General features: G+C 38.5%; 1 protein-coding gene across 2 annotated transcripts in view; it reads left to right on the forward strand.

Annotated features, from left to right (window-relative positions):
- The window catches only part of CFAP95 (cilia and flagella associated protein 95), a 229,014-nt gene that overhangs the window by 2,773 nt on the left and 213,670 nt on the right, over nt 1-12,571 (forward strand). For both annotated transcript variants that reach the window (XM_043565854.1, XM_043565853.1), the window contains exon 2: nt 2,041-2,157. The gene's annotated coding sequence lies outside the window, so the exon portion shown is untranslated. The remainder of the gene's footprint in view (nt 1-2,040; nt 2,158-12,571) is intronic.

Below are 12,571 nucleotides of genomic sequence, written 5' to 3' on the forward strand. Positions count from 1 at the left end.
TTCGTGAAGTGTTGTAAAGAAACTTATAATCTCTTTCAATCTTCACTCTATTATTCTACTTCTAACACTATGATGTGTTGTTTATTTATTTATTTGGGTTGGACTCCATTTCCCACGGGTAACGTTACACAAGATAGAGTGTAAATAGTACTAAACATGTTCTTGCCATGCGCCATTATTACAAAAGCAAACTTCTTTCCACCATTAAGAAAAAGTAAATGTTCAATTTTAAATGATTCCTTATAATATTACCATTGTAAGTAACTATGTAATTACAGTGTGCCAAACCACAGCCGTATCAGTATCGTATTAACCTAAAATCCAAGAATTTACTGGCAAAGAAATAGAAGGGAAATAAGGATGCTAGTCAGAAAGCTTCAATATCAATGTCTTTTAATGAATTCTTAAAAGAGGCCAACAGGAGTGATAATCATTTTTGAAGTTTTTATTAAATACCACTTCAGGAAAAAGAAAAGAAATTAGTAAATGATTTTTTTCTTTTTTAGAGAGTGCACATATGAGCAGGGGAAGGGCAGAGGGAGGGAGAGATGGGGGGGGAGAGAGAGAGATAGAGAGAGAGAGAGGGAGGGAGAGAGAGAGAGAGAGAGAGAGAGAGGAAACCTTAAGCAGGCTCCATGCTCAGTGCAGACCCCAACACAATGCCTGATCTCATGACCCTGGGACCATGACCTGAGCCAAAATCAAGAGTTGGTCACTCACCTGACTGAGCCACCCAGGTGCCCCAATAAATGAATTTTAAATGGCACGTGCATTAAACTGAGGAGAGTTTTGGTATACCCTTTGCCTTGGGGTGTGGGTTTATTTTCCCCAAAGAAAATTTCATGGATAATGAAGTATGATTTTTTTTTTTAATATGTATTTTCAGAGCGAGAACATGCATGCACAGGAGAGGGGCAGAGAGAGGGAAAAAGAGAGAATCCCAAGCAGGCTCTGGACTGTCTGTGCAGAACCTCACAGTGGGGCTGGAACTCATGAACCTTGAGATCATGACCTGAGCCCAGATAAACAGTCGGGTGTTCAACTGACTGAGCCACTTAGACGCCCCTCTCAAGTACTATGTTTTTACACTTAGTTGATATTGTTAGCCCTTCATTAATTGTTGAGATAAAGATGAGAATGCATTTGATACCATCTTTAAACTTGGAAGCACTATATAAATGGTTACTTATTTCTGTGACTAAAGAAAGCCTTATTACAAGTAAATCAGTATTGGGGCACCTTGGTGGCTCAGTTGGTTGAGTGTCCAACTCTTGATTTCAGCTCAGGTCATGATCCCAAGGTCATGGGATGGAGCACCTCATTGGGCTCTGTGCTGAGCACAGAACCTACTTAAAATTCTCCCTCTCTCTCTCTCTCTCTCTCTCTCCCTCCCTCCCTCTCTCCCCCCCCTTCTCCCCAACTTGCATGCATGCTCTCTTTCTCTAAAATTAAAATCAATAAGTAAATCAGTATTAAAACACAACAGTAAACTAAGATAAGGCAAATATTAACCTTCAATATGAAACTCTGTTTAACATTATTAAAGAAAATTGGGGCGCCTGGGTGGCGCAGTCGGTTAAGCGTCCGACTTCAGCCAGGTCATGATCTCGCGGTCCGTGAGTTCGAGCCCCGCGTCAGGCTCTGGGCTGATGGCTCAGAGCCTGGAGCCTGTTTCCGATTCTGTGTCTCCCTCTCTCTCTGCCCCTCCCCCGTTCATGCTCTGTCTCTCTCTGTCCCAAAAATAAATAAACGTTGAAAAAAAAATTTTAAGAAAATTATACTGATTATAAGCCTCCTACTTAAAACATGAAGGTTTTTTAACCTGACAGAGTTGGTAAATGTTATCAAGATGCTAATCATGAAGATGATTTAAATAGGCAGTTAATGCTGATATTAGAATCCCTGAGGTTACAGAAGTGAGGATACTAGTTGCATAATAAGGTTTTTGTTGCTGACTAAGTGATGTTTTATTTTTCTTGACATTTGATAGTCTGAAAATATCATCCTTTTGCTTGGCCCTCTTCTTTCTTCCTGCCACAGAGGCCCAGGAGACCCATGATGTAATCTTCAGAAAAGAACAGAAGAAGCTGTGTGAGAGAAAACACAGAGAAAAAGAGGCGGTCCAGGACTTGTATGTGGAAATAGCTAGGGAGATAGGTATGTTTCCATAATGCAATGAATGTTTCATGTATACTGAAGATGTCAAATTGTTGTAGGAGTTTTCTTAGTAATATGCCTTCTATTGGATGGTTAAGTGAAACAAGTTCCCAATTGTGAGTACATTCTTAGGGGTTTTTTTCTGTTTGCTGTTCTGTTTGTTCCTTGGTATAAATATTATTATATTAAAACCTTAGAGTTAGGTTAAAAAATCATTTAGAAAGTTAGTAAAAGGTTCATTTGACTACAGCAGAGTTTCAGTCTGAGAATTCTTCAGTAATTGCCTAAAAGTAAGACAAGGCTGGGGCGCCTGGCTGGCTTAATTGGTGAAGCATCTGGCTTCGGCTCAGGTCATGATCTCACGGTCCATGGGTTCGAGCCCCATGTCGGGCTCTTTGCTGACAGCTCAGAGCCTGCAGCCTGATTTGGATTCTGTGTCTCTTTCTCTGTCTCTGACCCTTCCCCGCTTGTGCTCTCTCTCAAAAATAAATAAACATTAAAAAAAATTTTTTTTAAAAAGTAAGACAAGGCCGTACCTCCTCTTCTTTCATCTCCTTCTTAATTTACAACCCAGAATTTTGGTTACAAACATATACCATATTTCTCAGTTGCTTCTTGTTTTCCTATTTTAAGCCAGTGCTGACACTTGTCAAAATTAACGTTAGGCCAAAATTACCCATAGGAAATGATGAGCATTCTTTGTTAAACACTGAATTATGTTCTTACTTGAGTATAGCATTTATAGAGAAGTATAGTCCCATTGTCTAAGTTTTAGGAAGAAATGCCACAGAGTAACTCCCCAATTTTTGCCGACTTTAGGCACTTTAATTTCTCTGGTAAGTCTCCCAAATCACCATCGGTGCGCAAAAAGGCCAGTGCAAAATATGGGCTGTTTGGTTTATAGATGGAGAAGGGTGACTACCATTGCTGAAAGAATGAGAGTCCAAGCAGTTGCACTTATTTATTCCACAAATTTTAATGACTGTTGCTGTGCATAAGATGCTGTGTCAACGGTTGGGTATACAATGGTGAGAAAAACAGACATTATTCTTGCCTTGTTGTGGGACTTACAGTCTGATGGAAGACCTACACAATATTAAGTAAACAGACAAATGTATAACAACAAACTGTAATACAAGGCACAGAAGGGAAAGGCAGAGTACCATGATAGATGATAATAGTGTGGGGGTAAGGGCATGGCTTTAGAAAATGTGATCAGGGAAGTCTGTTCTGTGTGGTGATACTTAAGCTGAAACATGAAAGATGAGAAGGAACCAGCCCGCTGAAAAGCAGGGAAAGAGCCACACCACCAGTGGAAACAATATGTGTGAAGGCTCTAAGAAGAAAAGAGCTTACATAGCCTGTCTCAGTAACCGAAAGAAGACCAAACTAGTAACTTTTACTGGCCTGACAATGTTTGTAAAGTGATTTCAGATTCAGTATTGCTGTCACCTGAATGTCAACTATGAGCATTATTACCTAGCTCCAGTTTTTCTTCCTTTCTATATCCTTTTTGTTTTCTACATGCTACACTGGGCAGCTCACTATGGACAGCTCATGTTGCATGGTTATCTGGTATACCATGAATCAGGTATTTAGCCCGGGCAGCCCAGTAGCAAGCCTGGAACTATTTCTCAAATGGGTAATATTTATCTGTAGAAGATGAATAGGTGGCTTTTTCCCCAAACCTTAGGGAAAAAGCCTTTTTCCCTAACCTTAAGGTATTGCCATGATTTTTTCCTCCCTGCTATTGGGTCTTCTGGATCATATGGCCCAAGATCAGCTTTCCTGGAAGCTCTGGGGTCCATTCAAAACTATGAATTACTCAGCAAATTACTCAAACTAGAACATTCACATGGAGTATATCTTGCCTCCTGAATCCAAAGTGACCCATGTGTCTCTTTCTCAGTGGCAGAGTGTGCAAGATGAAGCAACTTGCCCTTCACCTTGGTAGAAATATTTTGACATGTCCCATATGACTGAACTCTTAGCAACTTCACTATGATTTCAGTCTCTTGAATGTTTTAAGGTTTATCTTCCGTCCCCTGTCATATAAATTCTTCCCAAGGAATATAGAGTATTTGCTACTTACTACACATGAAGTCAAATACCTCAGAGGAAAGGACTAAAACTATCATTGTATACTCATAGACTTGTATATTCTTGTCGCATATATCACATGTAACTAATAGTTGTCTTATTCATTCAGGATCGTTACCCTTGTATAGAAGATCAGCTCCACAAGAGCTAGAACCCTGTTTGTCCTGTGTGGTGTTGTATCCCTGTGCCTCGCCTTGCATGTAGTGGGCTCTCAATTAGTACTTAAATGAATGGATAGAGGGATGAAAGGAAAGGTTGGGGGGAAAATAGGAAAGGACAGAATAGCTAACACATAATATAGATGTAATAAAGAAGCAGTAGAGGAAGTCACCTAGGAATTTAGTCAGAGGCTTAATCATAGGAAACTCAAGGCCTTATTTCTACAGTTGAAATTTTTCTGGAAGGCATCAGGGAGCCATTAAAGGGGTTTATGTTTCTTGGCTGACATTCACTCATTCTTCAAAAGTGCTCTCATTACTTTATACTGTAGTTAGTTATCCATACATATGTAAATAAGCACACATATTTGTACATACACATTTCGAGTTTTATTTCATGACAAAGTGAGGGAATCCATTTCATTTTTAATTTTGTTTTCCTAGCACCTGGCATATTACCTGAGCATAATGAGCATTTCAACATTGGTTAAATGAATAAATAAAGACCCAATTAAAATACTACCTCTATTATGAAGACTTCTTTGATCACCCCAGGTGGTAATGCTCTCCTATATTCTTAAGTCCATTGTACTTTATGTAGCCTTTGCTTGGCACTTTTCATTTTGTTTTATGGAATCGTCAACTTCATTTTTGTAGCCCAACAACATAGTACAGTTTCTTATATGAAGCAGACATTAAGTATATATTTATTGAGTGGCAAAAAGACAGTATGTTTACTCTTTTATTGTTAATGTTATAGGTAGCAAATAACTATACAATGAAAATCATAATTCTTAAAATTTATTCCATTGTGATTCTCATAGATTTATCCTATAATGTTATTTTCACAAATTGAGTGGGTGTGGATGATACAGGAAAACTTTTGTTTTGGAAAAAGTTACAAATCATGTTAAATCTTTTTTAAAAACCCTTTTTAAATCGAGATAATCACATACCATAAAGTTCACACTTCTAACGTGTAAAATGTAGTTGTTTTTAGTATACTCACAAGGTTATAAAACCATCACCGCTATGTAATTCAGAACATTTTCATCACCCCTTACCAAATCTGGTTCTCGTGTTAGCTTTGTCACTTCAGATTCTAGGGTTTGTTTTCTTTCCATCTAGCATGGCTTCTAATCTTTTGTTGAAAACTGGATGTGATATCTGGGGCAATAGAAACTGAGGGAAATAGGCCTTTAGTAAGAGGTTTTATGTTTTTGTAGTTAGGAGCTGGACTGTGTTTCATGTCATAGCTGTAGCTACAGCTGTAGGGGCCACAGGACTCCATTTACTCAGGTGCATTTCCTTAGGTTTCCCTAAGAATTCCTTCTAACATAGAATTTGTGTCTGGACACTCTTTTAGTTATAATCCACTATGATTATACTGGAACCCTGTTGATGTGGCGCTAAGATGTTGTGGGAGAGGAATTGTTCTGTAATTTTATGAATGACTCTCAGTCTCTAGTGGGCTTGAGTTCTTGGGCTGTCACTTTCAGAAGTGCTCCTTAGCTTTTTGATCTTTTTCCTCTTAGATTAAATAGGATTTCAAGAGGGGCTGGAGTTGGCTAATTGCCCTTCCCTGGGTCATGTAAGGGTCTGGTAACATCATTTTACTTGGAGCATTGGCCTTTATTACAGAGAATGCTTTGGGTGCATTTCAAAATGGTAATTTAAATTTTTTTTTCAACATTTATTTATTTTTGGGACAGAGAGAGACAGAGCATGAACGGGGGAGGGGCAGAGAGAGAGGGAGACACAGAATCGGAAACAGGCTCCTGGCTCTGAGCCATCAGCCCAGAGCCTGACGCGGGGCTTGAACTCACGGGCCGTGAGATTGTGACCTGGCTGAAGTCGGACGCTTAACCGACCAAGCCACCCAGGCGCCCCTCAAAATGGTAATTTAAAGTGGGTGGGTATTTTGGGAGGTCATTACCATGAGAACCTGGTGGGGTTCCTTGAGGTAAAACTCATAAGAGTCTTTGGGTTCCCCTAAGATTGGGTCCCCAAGGAGCTTCTCAGTCTTGACCTGGTACACACTCAGTGTCCAGCGATTTGTGAAGATTATCACTTAAGTATTCATAGCAGTTTAAGACTCCACCATCTTTGCTCCACATAAGCTGATCTCAGCTGTGATTCTCTGTGTTTGGCTGTCTCTCAGATTTCTGGGTGATGGTTTGTCCTGTGATCTTAATTCTCTGATGGGTCTAAGAAAAGTCATTTATTTTCAGTTTGTTTACCTTTAGTCTCGTTTTAAAGATGTAGGTGAAGACTTCCAAGCTGTATACATTTTGTAGCTGAAACCAGAAGTTCCAAACTTTTTTTAAAGTGCTAAATAGAACATAGTTTAGACTTTGTGGGGTTGTATGGCCTCTATTCCAGTTACTCAACTCGAGTGCTGTTGTAGCATAAAAGCAACCATGGGCAATACATAAATGGATGGGAATTTATATATTGTTTTTCTTTTATAAATTTTTTAAAAGCTTATCTATTTATTTTGAGAGAGAAAGGGAGAAGGGGAGGGGCGGAGGGTGAGGGAGAGAGATAATCCCAAGCAGGCTCTGCACTGTCAGCTCAGAGCTGAATGTGGGGCTCAAACTCATGAGCCATGAGATCATGACCTGACCCAAAACTAAGAGTTGGATGCTTAACCGGCTGAGCCACCCATGTGCCCCTATTATTGTTAAGTTGTCATTTTGTCTTTCCATTCTGTCAGTTTTTGCCTCCTGTATTGGGGCTTTGTTGATGGGTGCATGTATGTTTAAAATTGTTATGTCTTCTTGGGGCACTTGGGTGGCTCAGTCGGTTGAGCGTCCAACTTTGGCTCAGGTCATGATCTCGTGGTCTGTGGGCTGGAGCCCCGCATTGGGCTCTGTGCTGATGGCTCAGAGCCTGGAACCTGTTTCAGATTCTGTGTCTCCCACTCTCTCTGCTCCTCCCCCACTCATGCTCACTCTCTCTCTCTCTCTCTTAAAAATGAATAAACATTTTTTAAAAATTAAAAAAATTGTTATGTCTTCTTGATAGATAAGTCCTTTTGTCATTATAAAATATCCTTCTTTGTCTCTAGTAACAAATTTTGTCTTAAAGTCTATTTTTTTTGTGGTATTAGTATAGCTACTCCAGTTCTCTTTTGTATACCATTTGTGTAGTGTATCATTTCCCATCCTTTTCTTTTCCTTCTTTTTTTTAATAATTTATTTGTTTTTTAATTTACATCCAAATTAGCATCTAGTGCAGTGATTTCGGGGGTAGATCCTTAATGCCCCTTACCCATTTAGCCCATCCCCCCTTCCACAACCCCTCCAGCAACCCTCTGTTTTTTCTCTGTATTTTTTTTTAACGTTTATTTATTTTTGAGACAGAGAGAGACAGAGCATGAACAGGGGAGGGGCAGAGAGAGAGGGAGACACAGAATCTGAAACAGGCTCCAGGCTCTGAGCTGTCAGCACAGAGCCCGACGTGGGGCTCGAACTCACGGACCGTGAGATCATGACCTGAGCCGATGTTGGACACTTAACCGACCAAGCCACCCAGGCACCCCCTGTTCTCTGTATTTAAGAGTCTCTTGTATTTTGTTCCCCTCCCTGTTTTTATATTATTTTTGCTTCCCTTCCCATATGTTTATCTGTTTTGTATCTTAAATTCCTCATATGAGTGAAGTCATATGATATTTGTCTTTCTCTAACTAATTTCACTTAGCATAATACCCTCTAGTTCCATCCACCTAGTTGCAAATGACAAGATTTCATTCTTTTTGATTGCTAAGTAATACTCCACTGTATGTATATATATATATATATATATATATATATATACACACACGTATATATATATATGTATATATATGTATATATGTATATATATGTATATATGTATATGTATGTATATGTGTATATATATATATATGCCACATCTTCTTTTTCCATTCATCTGTTGATGGACATTTGGGCTCTTTCCATACTTTGGTTATTGTTAATAGCACTGCTATAAACATTGGGGTGCATGTGCCCCCTTCAAAACAGCACACTTGTGTCCCTTGGATAAATACCTAGTAGTGTAGTTGCTGTGTCGTAGGGTAGTTCTATTTTTAATTTTTAAAAAAAATTTTTTTTTCAACGTTTTTTATTTATTTTTGGGACAGAGAGAGACAGAGCATGAACGGGGGAGGGGCAGAGAGAGAGGGAGACACAGAATCGGAAACAGGCTCCAGGCTCCGAGCCATCAGCCCAGAGCCTGACGCGGGGCTCGAACTCACGGACCGCGAGATCGTGACCTGGCTGAAGTCGGACGCTTAACCGACTGCGCCACCCAGGCACCCCTCTATTTTTAATTTTTTGAGGAACCTCCATACTGTTTTCCAGAGCAGCTGCACCAGTTTTCATTCCCACCAGCAGTGCAAAAGAGATCCTCTTTCTCTGCATCCTTGCCAACATCTGTTGTTGCCTGAGTTGTTAACATTAGCCATTCTGACAGGTGTGCGGTCGTATCTCATTGTGGTTTTGATTTGTATTTCCCTGATGATGAGTGATTTTGAGCCTTTTTTTTCATGTGTTGGTTGGCCATCTGGATGTCTTCTTTGGAGAAGTGTCTATTCATGTCTTTTGCCCATTTCTTCACTGGATTATTTGTTTTTTGGATGTTGAGTTTGATAAGTTCTTTATAGATTTTGGATACTAACCCTTTATCTGATATGTTGTTTGAAAATATCTTCTCCCATTCCATCAGTTGCCTTTTAGTTTTGCTGATTGTTTGCTTTGCTGTGCAGAAGTGTTTATTTGGCTGAGGTCCCAATAGTTCATTTTTGCTTTTGTTTCCCATGCCTCCAGAGATGTGTTGATTAAGAAGTTGCTGTGGCTGAAGTCAGAGAGGTTTTTGCCTGCTTTCTTCTCTACGATTTTGATGGATTTCTTTCTTACATTTAGGTCTTTCATCCATTTTGAGTTTATTTTTATGTATGGTGTAAGAAAGTAGTCCAGATGAGGAGCACCTGGGTGGCTCAGTCAGTGAAGCATCCGAATTCGGATCAGGTCATGATCTCACAGTTCATGGGTTTGAGCCTCACATCAGGCTCTGTGCTGACAGCTCAGAGCCTGGAGCCTGCTTCAGATTCTGTATCTCCTTTTCTCTCTGCCCCTCCCCTGTTTTCTCTCTCTCTCTTTCAAAAATAAACAATAAAAAAATTATTTTTTGAAAAGAAAGTGGTCCAGGTTCATTTTTCTGCATGTTCCTGTCCAGTTTTCCCAGCACCATTTGCTGAAGAGACTGTCTTTATACCCTTGAATATTCTTTCCTGCTTTGTCAAAGATTAGTTGGCCATACGTTTGTGGGTCCACTTCTGGGTTCTCTATTCTGTTCCATTGATCTGAGTGTCTTTCTTGTGCCAGTACCATACTTTCTTGATGATTATAGCTTTGTAATACTGCTTGAAGCCCAGGGATTGTGATGCCTCCAGCTTTGGTTTTCTTTTTCAAGATTACTTTGGCTATTCAGGGTATTTTCTGGTTCCATACAAATTTTAAGATTGTTTGTTCTAGCTTTGTGAAGACTGCTGGTGTTATTTTGAAAGGGATCACCTATCCTTTTCCTTTCAAGTTATTTATGTCTTTTTTTAAATGTTTTTATTTATTTTTGAGACAGAGAGAGACAGAGCATGAGCAGGGGAAGGGCAGAGAGAGAGGGAGGCACAGAATCTGAAGCAGGCTCCAGGCTCTGTGCTGTCAGCACAGAGCCCAACGCAGGGCCCGAACTCACAGACTGTGAGATCATGACCTGAGCTGAAGTCGGATGCTTAACTGACTGAGCCACCCAGATGCCTCCCCTCCGCCAAGTTCCTTATGTCTTCAAATCTATTCCTCTATTTCTCTATTATTATTTATTCCTCTATTATTTCCTTGATTTGTATTAAAATAGATACAGTGTACCATTTTAATGAGCTTTTTTTATTTGTTTTTTGAGTTACATTTTTATTGGGTTTCCTAGGGATTACAATTAAAATCTTGCTTTATAACAATATAGTTCATAGTAAAAACAACTTAATTTACAGTAGTGTACAAAATCTTGGCTCCTATATGTTTTCACTCCCTCCTTTCTCCTTTGTGCTGTTAGTGTTACATATATTACATCTTTATATATTGTATGCCCATCAGCACTGATTATAATCATTCCTTCATGCAGTTGTTTTAAAAATCAGATAGGAGACATAAAAAAGGAATTCCAAATTTAAAATACATTTATACTGTATTTTACCTATTTACCTATTTACCTATTCAGTTGTCTTTACTAGTGCTCTGTATTTCTTTATGTGGATTTGTGTTACTGTCTAGTGTCTTTTCATTTCAGACTAAAGGATTCCCCTTAATATTTCTTGTGTGGCAGATATGCTTGTGACCAATCCTGTTTTTATCTGGGAATGTCTTTTTTCCCCCCTTTAATTTTTGAAGGATGGTTTTGCTGGATGTAGGAGGCTTAGTTGATACTCTTTTTCTTTCAGTATTTGGATATATTATCCCACTATCTTCTTGCTTGTGTGTTTTTTTGATGAGAAATCAGGTGTTAATTCTATTGAAAAACCTTTTTCTTGCTGTCCTCAAGTTTTTCTTTTGTCTTTTGACATTTTGATTATGAAGTGCCTAGCTGTGACTTTCTTTGAATTTATCCCACTTGGAGTTTTGTTGAGTCTCTTTCATGTATTAATTAATAATTTTTGTCAAATTTGGGGTGTTTTTCAATCAACATTTCTTCAAATATTACCTATTCTTTCCTCTTTTCCTTCTAAATCACCATTTAGTAATGTTTAATATGTTTAGAATTCTAGATTTCATTATCACATTTTTTTATTTCTAGAAGCTGTTTTACAAATATGGTAGGTTTCTTTTTAGAGTTACCTGATCCTCTCAGATATTTTCAGGGTTATCTTTTTCTTTGTTTAAATAGAATAACTGTACTTATTTTATAACTATATGTAGTATTTCCAATATCTGAAGTCTTTACATATCTGTTTGAGTTATTATTTTAGTTACTTATGATACTGTTTCCATGTGGACTTATCATTCATGAGAAAATATTTTGAAGGGATTCTTTAAAGCCTGAGATAAAGATACCTTTTTCATAGAAGGATTTACTTTTGCTCAATTCAGGTGCCTGGTATACCACCAGTCTGACACCACCTTAAGCCAGATCACAGCTTAGGTTCCCCGAATATGAACCTTTTACAAAAAACCTGTCTTAAAGCAACCCTATGGTCTTAAGTTCTCAGGATATTTTTCTTTTACTCTCTCCCATGTTCCACAGAGTGCCATGAGTATGAGTGAGAGAGGTAAGGGTGTGTCTACATCTGGTTTATCCACACTCTAATCAGTCGTGTCCCTTTGAGATCCTGTTTGATTCTTCATCTTGGGTTGGCCCTTGGTCTTGACATCTATTCCCATTCCAGGTGAGACTGCCAAAACCAAAGGGCATGTACCTGGATCAGTAAGTGTCCTGAGGACAAGCATGGCTAAGGAGGTTAGGTGTTCCACTTAGCTATAGCTATTTGGGTTCCCCTTTCCCTTAGATTTTTGACCTATTGGTTTCTAGTCTCTTGACAGCTCTTTGGTGCATTGAGGAAATTTTTTTAAACTTTAGCATTGCAGTTATTTTCAGCTGGAAGATTAGATTGAACAATCTAGCCCACCACTTTAGAAATAGAAGTCTGCATTAGAGTATAAACCTATAACAATACTATCTGAAATCTCTTATTCTTTGCCTTAAGAGACAAAGATTGGAATGGAAAGTTAAAAAGACATTTTTAAAATACTTAGATTAATCACAGAAAGTCATTTATAAATATTTATAGAATCAGTCACTGTTTTTTAGGAGACTGGGTGCTACAAGTATACAAAGTTTTAAAGAACACGAACATTTTCATTAGGCAGCTTTTTATTCTGGTAGTTCTGAAATTGTAGTGTTCCTTTTAATTAAATTATCTTTTAGGATTAACTCATTTACAGGAAGAATTATGCTGTTAACCCCCTTAAAATCTCAGTGTGCTATAGGCCTACTCCTAGGGTAAAAAAATCTATGGCAAAGGATTGCATAGTTACACTTAATTGAAACAGGTTGTTTTACTTAAACTATAAGTTATTAAACAGAATTAATTATGAAGCAGTATTTTA

This window comes from Prionailurus bengalensis, chromosome D4 (genome assembly GCF_016509475.1).
Source record: "Prionailurus bengalensis isolate Pbe53 chromosome D4, Fcat_Pben_1.1_paternal_pri, whole genome shotgun sequence".
Taxonomy (NCBI): Eukaryota; Metazoa; Chordata; class Mammalia; order Carnivora; family Felidae; genus Prionailurus; species Prionailurus bengalensis.